General features: G+C 40.8%; 2 long non-coding RNA genes across 2 annotated transcripts; one reads left to right on the top strand and one right to left on the bottom strand.

The window, feature by feature from the left end:
- Positions 1–1073: 1073 nt before the first annotated feature.
- On the bottom strand, positions 1074–15380 carry LOC129812524 (uncharacterized). Its single transcript, XR_008753010.1, has 6 exons — positions 15301–15380; positions 15130–15198; positions 13243–13325; positions 13051–13140; positions 10314–10458; positions 1074–1505 (listed from the first exon to the last, which is right to left on the bottom strand). It is a non-coding gene; the product is annotated as an uncharacterized LOC129812524 (long non-coding RNA).
- A 1882-nt stretch (positions 15381–17262) lies between these two features.
- Positions 17263–20024, top strand: LOC129813410 (uncharacterized). Its single transcript, XR_008753157.1, has 3 exons — positions 17263–17462; positions 19262–19344; positions 19447–20024. It is a non-coding gene; the product is annotated as an uncharacterized LOC129813410 (long non-coding RNA).
- Positions 20025–20958: the final 934 nt, after the last annotated feature.

Genomic DNA, 20958 nt, shown 5'->3' with positions numbered 1-20958 from the left:
CTGGCTTGTCAGGCTTTCATGTCTTAGCCGGATCGCCAGGCTCCCCTGCCTCAGCCGGCTTGTCGGGCATTCATGCCTTAGCCGGATCGCCAGGCTCCCCTGCTTCCACCGGCTCACCAGGTTCTCCTGCCTCAGTCAGCCTCAACCGATCTATCAGGTTCCCGCGCCCCAGCTGACTCGACAGGTTCCCGTCCCTCAGCTGGCATGACAGGTTCTCGAGCATCAGCAGGGGTGACCGATCCGCTCCTGATCCCCGGGTTTGTCCCCTTTGACGGCGTCCTGCGGCTGGAGCTGCGTGTCGGGGAGGTGTACTGTGTACACGTATACTCCCTCTCCGGGCTCTAGGCCATCAGGCGGCTGATTATCCCGCACACCTGTCACCCTCGTCTTGCGCACCTGCGCCTCATGACACTCACCTGGACTCCATCCCCTCCTTGATTATCTTCCCTATATCTGTCACTTCCCTTGGTTCTTTCCTCAGGTGTTATTGACTGACTCTGTTTCAGTTTCCTGTCTGTGCGTTGTTCGTGTTTCTTGTTTTGTATTATGTTTTAATTTATTTATTAAATGATTCACTCCCTGAACTTGCTTCCCGACTCCCAGCGCACACGTTACAGCCAGCCTGATTGAGTGGGGAAATATTCAATCTGGAATGGCCTAGCTTCACCTCTGTTTGAAAGGACTTTTATTTATAAAACAATTATGAATAATGCATTATGTAGGTTGTTATGACACTGAAACTAACCCTCAAAGGTTTTATAAATGTACAATACAAGCACAGTAAATATATAATTATTTTTTTCAACAAAAACAATACAAGCTAAAACGATGACATTTTCACAGCTATTTCAAGTGCTCGAGATATTTCGCTTTGATGTCATTTATGAAATTCCTCCAACCCCAGGGAACATATCGGGGAAAAAATTATACATCGACGATGGCTGCATAACAGGCATACCAAACAGTTCTAATGAGCATTTCTAGACACCTGGGAGACTACGTATTATACCAAATACATCTTAAAAGTTCTCATACTCAGCACCAATCCACAAATTATAATATTTTCTGGGGTATTTATAGCTTTTATTGTTTCCTTTCACGATATAACAATGCAATTGAATTACATTTGGAATTAAACAATAACTTGACAGACATGAATATGCTATGCACTCGGACCTTCCTCATCAATCCACACACAACACCCCTCAATGACAACGTGAAAACACCTCACAAATGAGAATTATTTCGCTGTGACCTATGACCCTAACTAAACAGACATGGGGAGCAAAATGTATAAATCGGTCCATGATATAGCCTTATATTTAATTTGTGTTGAAGGCGAACGCTGAGAGGTTGGCTGAGGTGTCTAGGGGCTTTTTCTTTTTGGCACTGTTCTCTGCCTCGCACGATCCGTTCTCGTGTCCACTGTCCTCCGCTTCTCCACTCTTTCGTTTCTTCAGATCTGCCGTGTCTCCAGACTGTCCTTTCGCCCACTCTGTCCAGGACTGAACAAAAAAAGAGTGAGAGGATACATCTGAAAATCATAATACAGATGCAATAGAAACATTTTCAATATTACTCTTCACAAAACCGTCTTAAATTGCACTTAATTGCAAACCAAATGTGACATTTGTATTGTACACAGCAAGACAACCAAGCGCACGCACAAACACACGGGGCGCGACTCAGCCATGCAGTTTTAATTAAATTGCATCCTGCTATGTGTAATCACTATTGACAGACAGGACCACTTCTTCTCGTTCAGCAGCCTTTTCTCCTTGTGTTGCTCACTGGGCAGAGACAAAGGGTGCCATTTGAGACCTAGCCCTGGACGTAAATGGAGCCGTAATGAGTCATCAAGCGGAGTGGCAGGACACAATCTCCCCATTCTCACAACCTACAATTACTATTCTTCACCCGAATCACTGAATAGTGAATATGAGCCTTAAAATGTGCCCCCGGTCGCCTGCTGTACATTTACTAGCTAATATACGACCACACACACAAACACACACACACAGACCCTTGAGCGATCATTATCATAAGATCAAGGCACTGTGCCCATAACCCCCAGACACACTGGGTTCCCAAGCAACAGACAAATAAAGCCTCCATTTCTGTCTCATCCACTCTTCCCCTCCTTTAGGCTGTGTGGAGTGTCGTCCACCCTTCCGCTAAGTGGCTTGGTGAGTGCAGGGTCACGAACGGGAGCTCAACACAAGCACAGATGTGAATGCAGAGTGTGTTTTCTGAGGTTACTCTATCACAAAGGTAAATGCAAGTCATATAATATCAGTTTAGAATATACTGGGGTTTCAGAGGGTCGGGTATGTGGCCAGGGGGCAAGGGGAGGTGGGGATGGCTACAGGTGCCCAAGTACTGGCCTGTGAAAGTGCCTCTAGAAATATGATTATCTTTTAGATTTTTAATATCCGTTTTTGTCAGGAGGGCAGTTGGGCACGGCAGAGTCCAAAATTGAAGGCAAACTAGGCAATAGCCACTAAGAACTACCACAAAAATATATCCTGGTGAATATTTTTGACTTTTTGCACATAAGAGGAAGGGGCCGTTGACCAACACAAACAAAATATCTCTGCACGGACTTGCAGAAGGTAAAAATAGCACTGGTCCTCAGCTTTACTGAGGTGTCCAACAGATGGGTTAGCTGACAACGTCACGAAAACGATGCGCGCGCATCCGTCTGTTATGATTCTGGACGGTCAGATAGCTAGCAAAAATGACAAGAAGCAGCCATGTGGGGAATCGAAGTTGGCTTATTTCAGCTCGTTATAGCTTGTTATTGATAACATGTCTTGTTTTGAGGTGCCATGTCATGTCGATGGTAATATGGCTCAAATTTGCTAGCTAGCTGATCAACAACTAACGATGCATGAGAGGCAACAAGTGCTCCAAATGCAAAGGTATTTATGTTTTCAATAGATTTGGAGAGGAAATAAAGTTTACATGTTGTAAAACATTTCTTTGATTCGAAGCCAACCCCATCTGTTTTGCTTCATGGTTGTGCATGCATCGGTTTTGTTGCTAAACATCAGATGGCGCCGGAGGAGATGGCTGCCGTTTTACAGGCTCTTAACCAATTGTGCAATTGTGTTTTTTTTGCATTATTTGTAACCACCATCTCTTATGACCGAAAAGATCTTCTGGATATCAGGACGGTGATTACTCCCCTCGTACTGGAGAAAGATTTTTTGTTTAACGAGTCGGACACGACGAATTCACTTCTGACATCCGACAAGGCCAACATCCCCGTCATTTGCAGGACAAAGAGAAGGAGATATCGTGGACATAGGTCGGGGTGCCTTGTAAGGATCCACCGGCGAGTGGGTAATCTGCCTCTACCACAGGGGTGGGCAACTCCAGTCCTCAAGGGTCTGATTGGTGTCACACTTTTCCTCCATCACTAGCAAACACAGCTGATTAATCAAAATGCATTCTAAACTGAAGATCATAATTAGGTGATTATTGGAGTCAGGTGTGTTAGCTGGGGCTGGGTCACCAATCAGGCCCTCAAGGAATGGAATTTCCCACCCCTGCTCTACCATCAGTCCTATTAGCCAACGTACAATCATTGGATAACAAAAGACATGAGCTACGATCACGAATATCCGACCAACGGGACATTAAAAACTGTAATATCTTATGTTTCACCGTTGTGGCTGAATGACGACATGGATCAAATCCAACTGGTGGGTTTTACGCTGCATCGGCAAGATAGAACAGCTGCCTCCGGTAAGACAAGGGGTGGCAGTCTATGTATATTTGTAAACAACTGCTGGTGCACAAAATCTAATATTAAGGAAGTCTCGCCTGAGGTAAAGTATCTCATAATAACCTGTAGACCACACGATATACCAAGAGTTTTAATCTATATTTTTCGTAGCTGTCTATTTACCACCACAAAACCATGCTGGCACTAAGTCTGCACTCAATGAGCTGTATAAGGCCATAAGCAAACAGGAAAACGTCTATCCAGAGGCTCCTAGTTGCCGGGGAATGCAGGGAAACTCAAATCCATTTGACCTAATTTCTACCAGCATGTTAAATGTGAAAGCAGAGGGAAAAAAACTCTAGACCACCTTTACTCCACACACAGAGATGCGTACAAAGCTCTCCCTCGCCCTCCATTTGGCAAATCTGACCATAATTCTATCCTCCTGATTCCTGCTTACGAGCCAAAACTAAAGCAGGAAGCACCACTGACTCGGTCAATAAAGAAGTGGTCAGATGACGCAGATGCTAAGCTACAGGACTGTTTTGCAAGCACAGACTGGAATATGTTCTGGGATTCTTCCAATGGCATTGAGGAGTACACCACCTCAGTCACTGGCTTCATCAATAAGTGCATCGATGAAGTCGTCCCCACAGTGACCATACGTACATACCCCAACCAGAAGCCATGGATTACAGACAACATCCGCACTGAGCTAAAGGGTAGAGCTGCCGCTTTTGAGGAGTGGAACTCTAACTCGGGTGCTTATAAGAAATTCCGTTATGCCCTTAGACGAACCATCAAACAGGTAAAGCATAAAGGTAAAGCATAAAGTTTGAATCATACTACACATACGACGCTCGTCGGATGTGGCAGGGCTTGCAAACTATTGCAGACTACAAAGGGAAGCACAGACGCGAGTTGCCCAGTAACACGAGTCTCCCAGATGAGCTAAAAGAAACTCTATGCTCACTTCGAGGCAAGCAACACTGCATGAGAACACAAGCTGTTCCGGACAACTGTGTGATCACACTCTCCATAGCCGATGTGAGTAAGACCTTTAAACAGGTCAACAATCACAAGGCCGCGGGGCCAGACGGGTTACCGGGACATGTACTACGAGCATGCGCTGACCCAACTGGCAAGTGTCTTCAGTGACATTTTTAACCTGTCCTTGACTGAGTCTGTAATATCAACATGTTTCAAGCAGACCACCATAGTCCCTGTACCCAAGAACACTCAGGTAACCTGCCTAAATGACTACCGACCCATAGCACTCACGTCTGTAGCTTTGAAGGGCTGGTCATGGCTCACATCAACAGCATTATCCCAGAAACCCTAGGCACAGCCCAATTTGCATACCAACCCAATAGATCCACAGATGGTGCAATCTCTATTGCACTCCACACTGCCCTTTCCCACCCGGACAAAAGGAAAAACCTATGTGAGAATGCTGTTCATTGACTACAGCTCCCTCTGCAACTGAATCCTGGACTTCATGGCAGGCCGCCCTCAGGTGGTAAGGGTAGGTAAAAAACCATCTGCCACGCTGATCCTCAACACAGGGGCCTCTCAGGGCGTGCTCAGTGCGTGCTCAGTCCCTTCCTGTACTCCCTGTTCACCTATGACTGCATGGCCAGGCACGACTCCAACACCATCATTAAGTTTGCAGACGACACAACAGTGGTAGGCCTGATCACCGACAGCAATGAGACAGCCTATAGGGAGGAGGTCAGAGACCTGGCCGTGTGGTATCCGGATTACAACCTCTCTCTCAACGTGATCAAAACAAAGGAGATGATACTGGTACCTCCTGTATATAGCCTCGCTACTGTTATTTTACTGCTATTTTTTTTACTTATCTATTTTTTACATAACACTTATTTTTCTTAACTACATTGTTGGTTAAGAGCTTGTAAGTAAGCATTTCACTGCAAGGTCTACACCTGTTGTATTCGGCGCATGTGACAAATACAATTTGATTTGATTTAAACAATTCACCCTTCTTCTGTAAACATTAACCCTTTTCTGAGTGACTACGATGGACTTGTCAAATGATCCCCAGAAACTCTAGGCCATCAATGACAATATGTCACTACCAAAATTGTAACAGTATCTTAACAACCTCTTTGGGCTAGGTGGGGCGCTAGTGACCCACCTCGACAACATCCGGTGAAATTGCAGAACACGAAATTCAAAATACAAAAATCGTAATATTAAACATTCATGAAAATACAAGGGTCATACATCATTTAAAAGCTTAACTTCTTGTTTATCCAGCAGCTTTGTCAGATTTCAAAAAGGCTTTACGGCGAAAAAATACCATGCTATTATCTGAGGACAGCACCTCACATACAAAAGCATTAAAAACATTTTCCAAACCAGCAGAGGCATCACAAAATTCAGAAATAGCGATAAAATAAATCACTTACCTTTGAAGATCGTCCTCTGTTTGCAATCCCAAGGTTCCCAGCTACACAACAAATGGCCATTTTGTTCAATAAAGTCCTTCTTTATATCCCCAAAAAGTCAGTTTAGTTGGTGTGTTTGATTCAGTAATCCACCCGTTCCACTAGTTCAACATGCATACAAAGGAATCCCAAAAGTTACTAATAAACTTCGTCCAAACAAGTCAAACAATGTTTCTAATCAATCCTCAGGTACCCTAATTTGTAAATAAACGATCAAATTTAAGACGGAATGTAGTATGTTCAATACCGGAGATAAATAACGAGGTGCATGCCCTCATCCACAAGCGCCACAAGACTACAGTCAAAATGAGAGCCACCTTGAAAAACTACAAGTATTAATTCATTTTTCAAAAAACAAGCCTGAAACCCAGTGGAAGCCATAGGAACTGCAATCTGGGAGGACTTCCTTTGAATTTCCTATAGACAAGCATTTCAATGGGTGGTGACCTCAACAACAAAAAAAATCTGGATGGATTCTCCTTGGGTTTTCACCTGCCATATCAGTTCTGTTATACTCACAGCCATTATTTTAACAGTTTTAGAAATTTCAGAGGGTTTTCTATCCAATACTACCAAATGCATATCCTAGCTTCTGGGCCTGAGTAACAGGCAGTTTACTTTGGGCACATCAGTCATCTGAACTTCCGAATACTGCCCCCTAGCCTTAAGAAGGGATATTTCACCAAAATTACAAAATTACATGTTGGCTCCCTTACCATGTCATTGGACAAGGTAAGAAAGCCATTTGTTCTTTGGTTTAGGTATTCGGCAAAGCACCCCCACAACATGATGCTGCCACCCCCATGCTTCATGTGCAGTTGCAAACCGTAGTCTGGCTTTTGTTATGGCGGTTTTGGAGCAGTGGCTTCTTCCTTGCTGAGCGGCCTTCCTTGCTTCGGTGCTATTTCTGACGGTAGATGTGATGGTAGCTGCAATGTAAAACTGATTTATAGCTCAAATATGCACATTTTTCGAACAAAACAGATTTATTGAATAACATGTTATAAGACTGTCATCTGATGAAGTTGTTTCTTGGTTAGTTTGGTTGGTTCTTGGTTAGTAAGGTTGGCTTTGTGCATGCTACCTGTGCTGTGAATGTGTCTGTCCTTTTTTGTATTTGGTGGTGAGCTAACATAAATATATGTGGTGTTTTCGCTGTAAAACATTTAAAAAATCGGACATGTTGACTGGATTCACAAGATGTGTATCTTTCATTTGCTGTATTGGACTTGTTAATGTGTGAAAGTTAAATATTTCTCAAAAATATTTTTGGAATTTCGCGCTCTGCCTTTTCAGTGGAATGTGGGAGGAGTTCCGCTAGCGGAACGCTGGGGCTAGACAGGATATATGTATTAAAGATTAGTCTGAACATTCTCACTCTGCACATGCTTTGGGAGGGGTTTCCCAATAGCATTCTGGCTCTCAGATCATCTTTTGTCCTTATCTGATCAGAAGATGTTTCCTCGCCCTTCTCTCTCGCTCTCTCAGATTAAGGAAGAGTTCAGAAGAATTACAACTGTTTCTCCTGAGTCCACCTTTATCCAGAAGCGGGACGAATATACACCAAAACTATTGGAATTGTTTAAGTCGAAAGGAGGTGCTGTAAAGGTGGGAATGCAGAAAATCTTTGAAGTTCTGTACGGGGTATGCACAGTAACACCTTCACAATAGTATATTGTTTATGCTGTATGTATTTAGTTGCCTGTATTATATGCAATTATTTGTATAACATCATATTACAGTGCAACACCATCCAGGAAAGGAGAGACAGTGTGATCCGTGGCCTGGTCATATCCCTTGGCGAGAGGGTTGAAGACCTTATTACAGAACACAAGGTAAAGGTTTTTATTTTTGTATCCTTATTTATATCTAAATGAGGTATCTTCATTTGTTTCCCTCTCTTCCTGAAGTTGCACAGTTGTAATGTAATAGCCTAGTCTGTTATTTCTTAATTTTTTCACTCAGGATGCCGACGACACCTTGATACGAGAGGACCTCGTTCAGAACGAGCTTCAGGACCTCGTTCAGGTGTTCACTGTGAAGGATCTGCACCAGAATATAGAGCATGGGATCTGCATCGAAGGAGCAGAGGTCCTGGCTGGTATTTGCAGTGTTAGTCATGTACCTTTCTTTTGGGCCTCATCTAGAACTGACATATATGCCTTTTGAGGTGTTCCAAAAAGTATTCTTGGAACTTGATGATCTCAGGACCTCCCCACGGGTCCAAGCTCTAAAGATGAACTTACTTGTTTTCAGAGATATCTAAAGATATCTATGAGAACTCAAAGGGCCACTCAAACTGTGGTCTACACCCTACTCAGTAAGAATGAAAAGCTAGTTGCTAGGTGGTGTAGGAGCTACAGTTTACATGATGCTCTTTGTCAGGTGAAGTCATAAGAGACATTGTCAATTCCTGGTTAAAAAAAACAGCTTTGTTTTAAAACTTACTTCATATGCACTAGTGGATTTCTGAGATGATTTGTAGTCAGATGCAAGCTATCTGGATGTAACTTTACCTAAGGAGGCAAGGTGGAGTTATACCCAGACCTGTCAAAATAATATGTCCATATGGGCTTCACTAGTGCAAATGGAGTCAGGTTTAAGGGACAATTTGGCATATATTTTGTAACAATATGTGCAATGTATGTTTTGAAAACCCATATTTTTATTGATCTAAAACAGTTTGAATGAGGTTGTATTTGAGCTAAAGTTCATATTGTGCTTTGTGTAAAGTCTATTAAGATACATCGTTAACTTATGTTTCTGTTAAAATATCACTTTGTTGTTAAGGGGCACACAGACCACCAGAGATGTATTGCCAAAATGTACAAGATGTGAGGTCAAAGTGCTAATCCCAAACTATCACCTAAACTTCATGCAGTTGTGAAGATCTGAAATGATTTGTAGTCAGGTGCAAGCTATCTGGATGTAACTTTACCTAAGGAGGCAAGGTGGTTATACCCAGAATGCTTAAAGATGACAAAATAATGAGCTCTCCACAAATGCTTAAGGAGTAGGGTTTAAGGGGCAATTTGAGATTGAAGTTTGAAGAAAACCTTTATTCAAAATAAAGGTGTTGAAGTTTGAAATTGAGCACTGTTTCTTTTTGCATATTCTCTTGTATAGAAATAATACTTTTTCGTAAATTATCCCAAGTATATTGAGGTAACTATTTGCATCAGCTTTTTAAGTATAGTTGTGAGTATATATTTGAGTAGTAGGAACCCAATTTAAATACATTTTACTAACCTGAGTATCATAAGTAACTGAGCAAAAAACATTTGTAGATAAAACAGAATATCAATTACAATACTGAGTAAATTCAGCAAATTAAACTTACAATATTAGTTCTGTAACTGATGACATTAAGTATATAAACTTATAACATTATTTCTGGGACTTGAAGGACTTAAGCTGGTCAAACTAAAACAAAACTGTTCTGAACCTGATAAAATTAAGTTGAATGAAAGGAATTTGAGATCCTGTTAGTTGTTATCACTTAATATATTTGTGTTTGTAATGCACTAAAAGCGAAGTATATTATACTTCAATGATCCGCATTGTTGGATTTACTTAAAAGGCTGATGCAAATAGTTACCTACATTTTTTTAAAGTAAAAGAGGCACAATATTTTTTTACAGTGCACATCCCTCTTTGCTTACTGTAAGGAAGGAAAGAAGGCCAGTGTTTAACAATGCATGATAATATCATGTATAACACCCATTGCCGAGTAAATTCTTGGTGTTAACAAGCACTTTCCTTAGGTCTTGTCTTATGCTATGTTTACATAGAGTAAATTAGTTTAGACACATTGTTGTTTAAACATCTATGCTGACTTGTCTTTATGTCTGACTTGTCTTTACCCTGCATGTCTAAATCCCTTGGCTGAAGGGACTGCCTTATAAAGATAGGGTTGTGTTCATTAGGCACCAAATGGGAGAAACTGGGAGGGACTACCACGACTTGTCCAAAAAGAACAATCATTTTCGACTTCCGTTTCAAAGCGTTTTGCTACTGTGTGCCCTAATGAACAACACACAGGTATTGATTGTTTTGACATGCAGGAGATCATAGGGGTGAGAGAGGAAATGGAGGGATTCCCTTTGACTTACATCGTCTTTTGCCCTCTGCTGTGTCCCCTTCGTCCATCAATTTTTCCTGACCCTCTTCTTCATCCCCCTATTCATCCACCTCTTCCTCCTGTGCTATTGTATGGCTGCTGTGTTGGCGACCCGCCCACTGCTGCTCTGGCCGTATCTGGAATAACAAACGGATATTATCATGAATCCCAACTCACCCTAGGTAGACTCACATCTGATTTTGGGTTCTTTATGCAAATTCTCCATTTTGTTTTTTTCATAACTTTCCCTACATCTGCCATGTATTATTCATTAAATTACACCCTAATGGAACTAGCCTCTAACTTCTCCAGCCATTTCTTTTTTCTTCATATTCTATACCGAACAAAAATATAAACACAACATGCAATCTCGTCGCAGTATTTCTGTGCATTCAAATTTCCATAGATAAAATGTAACCGTGTTCGTTGTCCGTAGTTTATGCCTGCACATACAATAAGCCCCAACGCCACCATGGGGCACTCTGTTCATGATGTTGACATCATCAACCGCTCGCCCACACAACGCCATACATGTGTTCTGCAATTGTGTGGCCGGTTGGAAGTACTGCCAAATTCTCTAAAACGACGGAGGTGGCTTATTGTAGAGAAATTAACATTAATTTATCTGGAAACAGCTCATGAGTGCATTCCTGCAGTCAGCATGCCAATTGCACTCTCCCTCAAACTTGAGACATCTGTGGCATTGGGTTGTGTAACAAAACTGCACATTTTAGTGGCCTTTTGTCCCCAACACAAAGTGCAACTGTGTAATGATCATGCGGATTCATCAGCTTCTTGATATTGCACACCTGCCAGGTGGATGGATTGTCTTGGCAAAGGAGAAATGCTCACTAACAGGGAAGTAAATAAATTTGTGAACAACATTTTTGTGCTTGTGGACAATTTCGGGGATCTTTTATTTCAGCTCATGAAACATGGGACCAACACATTACATGTTGCGTTTAAAGTTGTCAGTGTATACAGATTTATATCATCAGGGTGGTGTTCAGTACCTGAATTTGTCAAATCAGAACAGATTTTCATTTTCCGTTCTTTCGGAACTGACCATGACGAACCCTGTCAGTCATGCCCATGTGCACACTCACTGCATTGGTTCTAATGTTCAAACAAGTATACTGCTGCAAACCAAACAAGCTGCGAAGAAAGTTTCAACCAATTCATACACTGCCTTCAGAAATTATTCATAACCCTTGACTTACTCCACATTTTGTTGATGTTGCAGCCAAAATTCAAAATGGATGAAATATATTTTTTTCCTCACCCATCTACACACAATACCCCATAATGACAGTGAAAACATGTTTTTAGAAATGTTAGCAAATTAATTTAAAATTAAATACATATCTCATTTACATACAGTTGAAGTCGGAAGTTTACATACACTTAGGTTGGAGTCATGAAAACTCGTTTTCAACCACAGAGAGATTAAAGTAGATGTCACACGTCAAAATTTGATGGATGCCCCTATGTGAACCTATGTGACCGCTATGTGAACCCTATGTCCTGTTGTAGGAGGCCTGCACATATTTGGGCTGCCGGTCAGGACATCCTGATGGTTAGGGGGGGCTGGTTGGGTAAGTGTCAAGCTGTCAATGTCGTAAATCAAAAAGGATCATGATTTATGACCCTATGTAGTGATTGATGACCCAATGGCGTGTAGAAGGGGGGCATGCATATATTTGGGCTTCAGGTCAGGACATCCTGGCAGGGGTGGGGCTTTTTGGGTAAGTGACCAGGTGTCAATGTCGTAAATCAAAAAGATCATGATTTATGACCCTATGTAGTGATTGATGACCCAATGGCGTGTAGAAGGGGGGCATGCACATATTTGGGCTTCAGGTCAGGACATCCTGATGGTTAGGGGGGCTTTTTGGGTAAGTAAGTGACCAGGTGTCATGTCAACCTGTTCCTGGATGTCTAGTGTTGGGTGTTGTTAATGAACATTTCAAAGAGGCTGGCTTTGCAGAAGCCTTATAAAGCCCCAGAACAATGTATGTTTAAGACTGTACAAGATAAACCCCCTGAATATTAAACAAAAATGACACATATGCCAATTTATGGTATGTTATGCTCGGCTTGTCATGAACCCAGTGACCAAAGCATTGAGGAAGTTCTGTGTGAAGCTCCAGAATGTTTTAAAGGATTTTTGGGTACGAGTGAGGGCCACATGTCTTACATATTCCAGCCGGAGGATTCTACGGTAAAGATCTTCAACGCCAATGGCCCCAAACCCGTTTATCCGGCAAAACCTGGGAGTTTTTCTCCTGCTCTTGGTATGAGAGAATGGCTAAAGATCAGGCTTGCGCTCTGTAAAATTGAACAGGTCCTGAGTGGTACACCTGTGCCCGGCTATGCGTTGGAAGAACAGGTCTTCGGGGGCAGGGATCTCAAGGCTCTAAGAATTGCTTCAATGGACTATAGCCCTGACAACAAAGTGACAATTTTAGCCTGTGAAGTTTATGATGCGTGTAATGCTACAAAGTCTGTCAATTCTCCAGTAGCATCCAGAGCATGCAAAGATGTCAACTTTTTTATTCCTGTGTTTAGTTTTAAATGGGTGGATTATCCAATTTTCATAACACTTATGAATAAGCTGGACATTCTCTTCAAAAATCGCGAACAGTTAAGGCGCTGGCCTCGGCTGTCCTTGAGACATAGCCAGGACCAAAAGGCCCGACGTAGGATCTACCCCTGGAGTGAAAACTTACCAAGTGTTGATGAACCTTGCAAGAGATCCCGGCATTTTGATGACCAACTGGACACTGACAATGGGGGGTGGTTGCATCAGATCCCTGGATCTGTAAGAAAGGCTTCGTAAAATACCATAATAATGTAAGGCTATAAAATGTATGTACTAAATATTTTGAATGAAATAAATGTTTTTAAAAGCAGAATCTCACCATGTCATGAACTCGTTAGTTTGTTCACTCTTAGCGCATTCTGTCCCTCAGGGAAAAACATTTCTAGGTGGGCTTAAACAAATCTACAGTGAAACAAAAGTGTACATTTTACACATATGTTTATCGACTTTTAAAAGAACACAGTAACATGACAGATATAGCGGAGATGCATGCTACACAAATCTGCTAGTGGATATTCAATGTACAACAGGGGTCTTCTGTAACAAGCAATACGTGTTAAATATGGGGCCACAGTCAATCATGACAGCCTCTTTAGGAAAGGCCTTTACTTATGACATAAACAGAATAATTTTCTACACAGCTTATTCATTAATGCTGTGCGATAAATCAGGTGTTTCTAGCTGGGCTTAAACAAATCTACAGTGAAACAAAAGTGTACATTTTACACATATGTTTATCGACTTTTAAAAGAACACAGTAACATGACAGATATAGTGGAGATGCATGCTACACAAATCTGCTAGTGGATATTCAATGTACAACAATAGTCTTAGGTAACAAGCAATACGTGTTAAATATGAGCCACACTCAATCATGACAGCCTCTTTATGAAAGGCCTTTACTTATGACTTAAACAGATTATTTTTCTACCCATCTTATTCATTAAAGCGTGGGGCATACCCCAGGATTTACATGCCGGACGGATTAGCTACCCATGCAGGGAAAACCAAAAATGCCCATGCATCTGCGCTCAAGGCTCTCTCTCTCTCTCTCTCTCTCTCAGTAAATGTTTTATCAACAGTTATAGAAATATTAAACAAGCCTTAGTTCAAAACATAATTTAGGTTTTAGGGTCTAATGTGGCAAGCAATACGTGTTAAATATGGGCCACAGTCAATCATGACAGCCTCTTTATGAAAGGCCTTTACTTATGACTTAAACAGATTCATTTTCTACACAGTTTATTCATTAATGCTGTAGGATAAATCAGGTGTTTCTAGGTGGGCTTAAACAAATCTACAGTGAAACAAAAGTGTACATTTTACACATATGTTTATTGACTTTTAAAAAGACCACAGTAACATGACAGATATAGTGGAGATGCATGCTACACAAATCGGCTAGTGGATATTCAATGTACAACAATAGTCTTAGGTAACAAGCAATACGTGTTAAATATGGGGCCAAAGTCAATCATGACAGCCTCTTTAGGAAAGGCCTTCACTTATGACATAAACAGAATAATTTTCTACACAGCTTATTCATTAATGCTGTAGGATAAATCAGGTGTTTCTAGGTGGGCTTAAACAAATCTACAGTGAAACAAAAGTGTACATTTTACACATATGTTTATTGACTTTTAAAAAGACCACAGTAACATGACCGATATAGTGGAGATGCATGCTACACAAATCGGCTAGTGGATATTCAATGTACAACAGGGGTCTTCTGTAACAAGCAATACGTGTTAAATATGGGGCCAAAGTCAATCATGACAGCCTCTTTAGGAAAGGCCTTCACTTATGACATAAACAGAATAATTTTCTACACAGCTTATTCATTAATGCTGTAGGATAAATCAGGTGTTTCTAGGTGGGCTTAAACAAATCTACAGTGAAACAAAAGTGTACATTTTACACATATGTTTATTGACTTTTAAAAAGACCACAGTAACATGACAGATATAGTGGAGATGCATGCTACACAAATCGGCTAGTGGATATTCAATGCTACAACAATAGTCTTAGGTAACAAGCAATACGTGTTAAATATGGGCCACAGTCAATCATGACAGCCTCTTTTTGAAAGGCCTTTATTTATGACTTAAACAGATTATTTTTCTACCCATCTTATTCATTAAAGCTGTGGGCCTAACCCAGGATTTACATGCCGGACGGATTATCTACCCATGGAGGGAAAACTTACGGAGCTTTGAGGGAGTGTGCAAGCGTCTTAGCGATCGGATAATGGTCAGGGCTAACCAGACCTCTGGATCTGTAAGAAAGGCATCGTAAAAGACCTTAATTATGAACGGTTATAAACTGTATGTACTAAATATTTTGAATTAAATAAATGGTTTTAAAAGCAGAATCTCACCTTCTAACGATAAGAATAAGTCCTTTCCTTCTATCACCAAGCATGCCCCTGAAAATGACCATGCATCTGCGCTCAAGACTCTCTCGCTCTCTCTCTCTCTCTCTATGCATGGGGGGTCGTTTGAAACCAAGATTTACACTATCCGACAAAACAGATGCCTACCCCCTCAACTAAAATATTGTGTCTTACGCCTCCTAAACACAAAGGCCTTTCAAAAACAAATTTTTTAGTTTTTTTTTTTTTTTTTGGGGCTAAAAAAGTCATTCAGCCCAGCGATGTCGAGACCTCCCCACCCCAGCATCTAGATGCTAGCCCCCCGGAGATTTTAGAATATCAAAAGGTACCTAATGTTTAGACACCCCCAATACCAGGTGTTTGAACCAAATACCATGTGTTTGAACCAAATACCTTAGGCTTCAAAGATAGCGGGGGTCTAGTCCTAAAAAAATAAAAAAAATAAAAAAAAATACGACACCCCAGGCTCTGTAAACTCATTCCGTACTATCACGACTTTTGAGCCAAGGCCGCAAACTTCTCAACGAGTCCAGTGAAACAGATAGTTTCCCACAAAAAACATTTGTTACAATATCACAAATAATGTTTCTCGGACTAACACACTGTAGAGTTTTCCATATATAATGCCATGTATACTGATTGTATTACAACTTTTTGTGTTTTGTCTTAGTGATTGTTCTTTAGTAATTAGGAAACTCTACAGTGTGTTAGTCCGAGAAACATTATTTGTGATATTGTAACAAACATATATATATATATATATATATATATATACAAACATAACCTTAACCTGTTTTCTGCCCATCACAAACAACCGCAAATCAGAGACCTCCGAAATGTCCTTTGAAGCGGGGAAATCGTCCGAATTCAATGTTTTACTCTTCATGTTCCGGGGGTACCCCCCTTCCGTTTCGATTATGTCCTCCAGGGTTGTATGATTTTCGATTTCGGGTGTACATTTTAGCATAAAAAATATATACAGTTTACATATAGATATCTCGTAAAAGTCTGTGTCCATCCGTTGCTCTTCGGAATTCCTTTCTAATGAAGGCGTTTCCATATCCTTTATCCCCGGGATGCAGATGGCTTAATGTTGCATATCCTGCGAACGTTTTAAATTACATGAATATGTACATTTGACTTAAATAAAATAATCATTGTTGTCATCGGTTAAAACCCCTATAACTCCTGTTTAATATTCCTATAACATTCACAATGTTCAAACAAGTCCCCGCATCCTAAATCTAATATACAGCTTATATATATATATATATATATATTTATTTCACGAACTAACCTATAGAAAGGTCCATTAGGAGGGTTTCCCAGATTATCTTTTTAACGGGTAAGTCCGATAACAATTCTGCTGTCCTGCATGTGTGTAACTGCGCTAAAAACGATGCTAACAGTGGGAAACTATCTGTTTCACTGGACTCGTTGAGAAGTTTGCGGCCTTGGCTCAAAAGTCGTGATAGTACGGAATGAGTTTACAGAGCCTGGGGTGTCGTATTTTTTTTTATTTTTTTTATTTTTTTAGGACTAGACCCCCGCTATCTTTGAAGCCTAAGGTATTTGGTTCAAACACATGGTATTTGGTTCAAACACCTGGTATTGGGGGTGTCTAAACATTAGGTACCTTTTGATATTCTAAAATCTCCGGGGGGCTAGCATCTAGATGCTGGGGTGGGGAGGTCTCGACATCGCTGGGCTGAATGACTTTTTTAGCCCCCCAAAAAAAAAAAAAAACTAAAAAATTTGTTTTTGAAAGGCCTTTGTGTTTAGGAGGCGTAAGACACAATATTTTTGTTGAGGGGGTAGGCATCTGTTTTGTCGGATAGTGTAAATCTTGGTTTCAAACGACCCCCCATGCATAGAGAGAGAGAGAGAGAGCGAGAGAGTTTTGAGCGCAGATGCATGGTCATTTTCAGGGGCATGCTTGGTGATAGAAGGAAAGGACTTATTCTTATCGTTAGAAGGTGAGATTCTGCTTTTAAAACCATTTATTTAATTCAAAATATTTAGTACATACAGTTTATAACCGTTCATAATTAAGGTCTTTTACGATGCCTTTCTTACAGATCCAGAGGTCTGGTTAGCCCTGACCATTATCCGATCGCTAAGACGCTTGCACACTCCCTCAAAGCTCCGTAAGTTTTCCCTCCATGGGTAGATAATCCGTCCGGCATGTAAATCCTGGGTTAGGCCCACAGCTTTAATGAATAAGATGGGTAGAAAAATAATCTGTTTAAGTCATAAATAAAGGCCTTTCATAAAGAGGCTGTCATGATTGACTGTGGCCCATATTTAACACGTATTGCTTGTTACCTAAGACTATTGTTGTACATTGAATATCCACTAGCCGATTTGTGTAGCATGCATCTCCACTATATCTGTCATGTTACTGTGGTCTTTTTAAAAGTCAATAAACATATGTGTAAAATGTACACTTTTGTTTCACTGTAGATTTGTTTAAGCCCACCTAGAAACACCTGATTTATCCTACAGCATTAATGAATAAGCTGTGTAGAAAATTATTCTGTTTATGTCATAAGTGAAGGCCTTTCCTAAAGAGGCTGTCATGATTGACTTTGGCCCCATATTTAACACGTATTGCTTGTTACAGAAGACCCCTGTTGTACATTGAATATCCACTAGCCGATTTGTGTAGCATGCATCTCCACTATATCGGTCATGTTACTGTGGTCTTTTTAAAAGTCAATAAACATATGTGTAAAATGTACACTTTTGTTTCACTGTAGATTTGTTTAAGCCCACCTAGAAACACCTGATTTATCCTACAGCATTAATGAATAAGCTGTGTAGAAAATTATTCTGTTTATGTCATAAGTGAAGGCCTTTCCTAAAGAGGCTGTCATGATTGACTGTGGCCCCATATTTAACACGTATTGCTTGTTACAGAAGACCCCTGTTGTACATTGAATATCCACTAGCAGATTTGTGTAGCATGCATCTCCACTATATCTGTCATGTTACTGTGGTCTTTTTAAAAGTCAATAAACATATGTGTAAAATGTACACTTTTGTTTCACTGTAGATTTGTTTAAGCCCACCTAGAAACACCTGATTTATCCTACAGCATTAATGAATAAACTGTGTAGAAAATGAATCTGTTTAAGTCATAAGTAAAGGCCTTTCATAAAGAGGCTGTCATGATTGACTGTGGCCCATATTTAACACGTATTGCTTGCCACATTAGACCCTAAAACCTAAATTATGTTTTGAACTAAGGCTTGTTTAATATTTCTATAACTGTTGATAAAACATTTACTGAGAGAGAGAGAGAGAGAGAGCCTTGAGCGCAGATGCATGGGCATTTTTGGTTTTCCCTGCATGGGTAGCTAATCCGTCCGGCATGTAAATCCTGGGGTATGCCCCACGCTTTAATGAATAAGATGGGTAGAAAAATAATCTGTTTAAGTCATAAGTAAAGGCCTTTCATAAAGAGGCTGTCATGATTGAGTGTGGCTCATATTTAACACGTATTGCTTGTTACCTAAGACTATTGTTGTACATTGAATATCCACTAGCAGATTTGTGTAGCATGCATCTCCACTATATCTGTCATGTTACTGTGTTCTTTTAAAAGTCGATAAACATATGTGTAAAATGTACACTTTTGTTTCACTGTAGATTTGTTTAAGCCCAGCTAGAAACACCTGATTTATCCCACAGCATTAATGAATAAGCTGTGTAGAAAATTATTCTGTTTATGTCATAAGTAAAGGCCTTTCCTAAAGAGGCTGTCATGATTGACTGTGGCCCCATATTTAACACGTATTGCTTGTTACAGAAGACCCCTGTTGTACATTGAATATCCACTAGCAGATTTGTGTAGCATGCATCTCCACTATATCGGTCATGTTACTGTGTTCTTTTAAAAGTCGATAAACATATGTGTAAAATGTACACTTTTGTTTCACTGTAGATTTGTTTAAGCCCACCTAGAAATGTTTTTCCCTGAGGGACAGAATGCGCTAAGAGTGAACAAACTAACGAGTTCATGACATGGTGAGATTCTGCTTTTAAAAACATTTATTTCATTCAAAATATTTAGTACATACATTTTATAGCCTTACATTATTATGGTATTTTACGAAGCCTTTCTTACAGATCCAGGGATCTGATGCAACCACCCCCCATTGTCAGTGTCCAGTTGGTCATCAAAATGCCGGGATCTCTTGCAAGGTTCATCAACACTTGGTAAGTTTTCACTCCAGGGGTAGATCCTACGTCGGGCCTTTTGGTCCTGGCTATGTCTCAAGGACAGCCGAGGCCAGCGCCTTAACTGTTCGCGATTTTTGAAGAGAATGTCCAGCTTATTCATAAGTGTTATGAAAATTGGATAATCCACCCATTTAAAACTAAACACAGGAATAAAAAAGTTGACATCTTTGCATGCTCTGGATGCTACTGGAGAATTGACAGACTTTGTAGCATTACACGCATCATAAACTTCACAGGCTAAAATTGTCACTTTGTTGTCAGGGCTATAGTCCATTGAAGCAATTCTTAGAGCCTTGAGATCCCTGCCCCCGAAGACCTGTTCTTCCAACGCATAGCCGGGCACAGGTGTACCACTCAGGACCTGTTCAATTTTACAGAGCGCAAGCCTGATCTTTAGCCATTCTCTCATACCAAGAGCAGGAGAAAAACTCCCAGGTTTTGCCGGATAAACGGGTTTGGGGCCATTGGCGTTGAAGATCTTTACCGTAGAATCCTCCGGCTGGAATATGTAAGACATGTGGCCCTCACTCGTACCCAAAAATCCTTTAAAACATTCTGGAGCTTCACACAGAACTTCCTCAATGCTTTGGTCACTGGGTTCATGACAAGCCGAGCATAACATACCATAAATTGGCATATGTGTCATTTTTGTTTAATATTCAGGGGGTTTATCTTGTACAGTCTTAAACATACATTGTTCTGGGGCTTTATAAGGCTTCTGCAAAGCCAGCCTCTTTGAAATGTTCATTAACAACACCCAACACTAGACATCCAGGAACAGGTTGACATGACACCTGGTCACTTACTTACCCAAAAAGCCCCCCTAACCATCAGGATGTCCTGACCTGAAGCCCAAATATGTGCATGCCCCCCTTCTACACGCCATTGGGTCATCAATCACTACATAGGGTCATAAATCATGATCTTTTTGATTTACGACATTGACACCTGGTCACTTACCCAAAAAGCCCCACCCCTGCCAGGATGTCCTGACCTGAAGCCCAAATATATGCATGCCCCCCTTCTACACGCCATTGGGTCATCAATCACTACATAGGGTCATAAATCATGATCCTTTTTGATTTACGACATTGACAGCTTGACACTTACCCAACCAGCCCCCCCTAACCATCAGGATGTCCTGAACGGCAGCCCAAATATGTGCAGGCCTCCTACAACAGGACATAGGGTTCACATAGCGGTCACATAGGTTCACATAGGGGCATCCATCAAATTTTGACGTGTGACATCTACTTTAATCTCTCTAACCACTCCACTAATTTATTTAACAAACTATAGTTGTAAGTCGCTCTGGATAAGAGCGTCTGCTAAATGACTTAAAAATGTTTAAAAAAAAAAATTGTTTTGGCAAGTCGGTCAGGACATCTACTTTGTGCA

The sequence above is a fragment of the Salvelinus fontinalis genome, chromosome 16 (genome assembly GCF_029448725.1).
Source record: "Salvelinus fontinalis isolate EN_2023a chromosome 16, ASM2944872v1, whole genome shotgun sequence".
Classification (NCBI taxonomy): Eukaryota; Metazoa; Chordata; class Actinopteri; order Salmoniformes; family Salmonidae; genus Salvelinus; species Salvelinus fontinalis.
The sequence above is the reverse complement of the archived record's forward strand: the minus strand, read 5'-3'. Positions and strand labels throughout refer to the sequence as shown.